This window comes from Sesamum indicum, unplaced genomic scaffold (assembly GCF_000512975.1).
Source record: "Sesamum indicum cultivar Zhongzhi No. 13 unplaced genomic scaffold, S_indicum_v1.0 scaffold00119, whole genome shotgun sequence".
NCBI lineage: Eukaryota > Viridiplantae > Streptophyta > Magnoliopsida > Lamiales > Pedaliaceae > Sesamum > Sesamum indicum.
The window spans coordinates 495,894-498,756 of record NW_011628048.1 but is presented as its reverse complement, the minus strand read 5'-3'; the positions used below and the strand labels follow the sequence as shown (position 1 = coordinate 498,756).

Below are 2,863 nucleotides of genomic sequence, written 5' to 3'. Positions count from 1 at the left end.
TCACTTGGAACTACAGTATATGTGTTTAAAACATTTTCAATCTAGATAGTTATGGAAAGTAACACCCACACCCCAATTATTATCAGAAAGACAACCTATATATAGATTAGAATTATAGCTTGCACATAATAGATACCCTTTTCTTAATCATTATGCAAAAAATAAAACCTTCAGGCTCGTGAAAAGAACTTCTGGTGCAAAAGCTTCTTTTTTTGCTTTTTTTGTTTTTTTTATGGGGTGGGGAGGAGGAAAATGTGCAAATAGGTTCGCATATCAAACATAAGAAATGCATGGAAACTTCACAACTAGTCATAGATAGGAAGGGTATAGGTTTTAAGGCCCAACACCAAATTTCTTTGATCAGACAAGATAGATATACGGAAGAAGATACTCTATTAGATGCAAACAAATAACCTCTTCCCTTAAAGAACCAATAGTTGAGCTGCAAGAGATTCTTTGAATTAAATACTATGTCCAGTGCAAAAGACAGTTCAAAGAAAATTAAGTTCTCTAAATTTAAATGCAGAACGTCCAGAATACATCCATGCCACCAAACCACCCGGATTTGCTAGTAAACAAGTAAATCGGGAAAAGAAAAAAAAAATGAAACTTGATCAGTTATAGAATCTTCATGACAACTACATACCAAGTAGTTAAAGCCAATTTGAAAACTTTTAATAACACAAACATGTAGAACATATTGCTTTCCTCTCTTTTTTCCCCCAATTATCTACTTCTAATAGAACCAACAAAGTACTTACAAAAGAAGAAGAAGCAAATATTGCCTACATATCAGAAAAGGTATGTTAAGAAGCCTGCCCCGTTATAGTGCTCTGAGTTTCACAACATTCAAAGAAAATATGCAGATACTGAAGCAGGAAGATGAGGAAATGCTCAAGTAGCACCCAATACGTTTTTTCTTTGTCAAAATGCAAAATCTGTCTTATCTGATTCCAACACCATGTACATCTGTCTTATCTGATTCCTCTGCCGTCGAATCATATTGGAGCAACAATGGTATAAGGTACCTGAATAAACAAAAAGTGACCCTATAAAACCACAAGTTTCTGAAATGGACCTGGATTCAAAAAAAAAAATCCACCTGAGAAAGACCATAACATCACGATAAAGTAGTTTGCAACAGTGGAGTGGTTTTTAAGATATAACAGGCACATAGCAGCTGATGCAGAGACCTTCAAGTTCACAATGTTCATAAACCATAAACTTCCACAGTGCCATAGAATAAAGAAATTTTGTCTTTCAAAGAATAGTCACCATAAAGTACCTTCAACACAATAGTTCCAAGATTTTGTTCAATTTTAAAATAAAAGTTGGACTCTCTTTGCAAGCAAATTGACTCGACAAAAGGTACCGAACAAATAAACATTAACTCTATGAACCCTCAAGTTTGTAAATGGACCTCGATTCAAGTAACAGACCACAAGAGAAAACTATAACATCAAGGTACGGCAGTTTTTTGAGAAACATCGGAGTGGTTTTTGTAAGATGTAACAGTCATGTGCCAGCTGATGCAGTGGCTTCAAAATTCAAATTGTTCATAAAGCTTAAGTTTTCACACTTCACGTAGAAAAAGTATATTCTGGCATTCAAAGAATAGTCACCACAAAGCATCTTCAACACTAGAGTTCCAACATTTTCTTCAATTTAAAAAAATAAAAATATGACCACCTTCACAAGCAAAGAAGTTTTCTATACAAGCTCAGACAGACACAGAAAATGCCAGCAACAAAGTCATCCACATGAGCACAAAGAGCATTATAAATAGACCAATATGGGTAATTTCATTATTCAATATCCATATATGAGCTACGAAGAATTATACGGGCAAAAGAGTGAAAAGTAATGAACGAATAGAAACTAAGTCACTAAGCAATATGTCACTTGGAACCAGGTTAAGCGATAAATATAAAAGGACGGTCCAGAAATCCATAACAGAAATAGTAGTGTTCTGCGAACTTCCAGAAACTAGAATCTCATGCTAGAAAACTGATGAAAGCATAATCATAACAATATAATGATCTATCTTACCACAGTACACCAGCCTTCCGAAGGGCATTTTGAATTTCGAAGGAGATAGAAAGGTGAGCAATGGTCTGCAGGGCAGCATCAATAGCAGCAGGAACAAGCTCAAGTGCAGTGCAATGAACAATGTCATCAACTAATCCTGAAAATTCGAGCATCTCAGTTCTCGCACTTTCAAACTGACCCAAAACTGGAAAGGTTCGCATTACGTTAGCGACAATAGTGGTGGACGGTTTAGTGGCAGGAGTTGTTGGACCACACACATGCAACAGGAAAGGAGGGTTGCAAGAAGAGGTATTCCACCATCTCTCACAAGCTCTTCACCATTCAATGATGAAGACTCGCACCTGATAGTTAAATATGTGGAAATAGCATAAGCAAAAGTACATTTACAAAGTACTTATCTAAAGAAGAATGATATGGAAATTAAAGGCAGATGATGAATTTACATCAACCAAACAAGCTCCGAGGATGCAGCTAGAAGATGTGCTTGATCAGGGGAAAGAAAATTGTTATCATCCTTGTCCACTGTAATAGCACTTAAGAGCATAGGATATCCAGCATATTTGAATGGCATCAATACATTCCCATATCGCCTATATAGAATACACTGGCCCTTTACGAGAAGCAACAACCTCCAACCTTGGGGACCTTGCAATCCTTGCACGGTCACCTAAGGGAGAGGAATAAGAAAGCAGTAGATCACTAAAAAGAAAATATGAAACATGGAACTCAAATATGAAGAAATACAACCAATTAAAGAGGATTGCATTCCGGCCAAAGACATGCCTCATAAAAACCCTCATACGTAGGGTTCAAC

The 2,863-nt window shown here is 36.4% G+C and overlaps 1 pseudogene; it reads right to left on the bottom strand.

The window, feature by feature from the left end:
* The window catches only part of LOC110013307, a 5,739-nt pseudogene that overhangs the window by 1,211 nt on the left and 1,665 nt on the right, over positions 1 to 2,863 (bottom strand).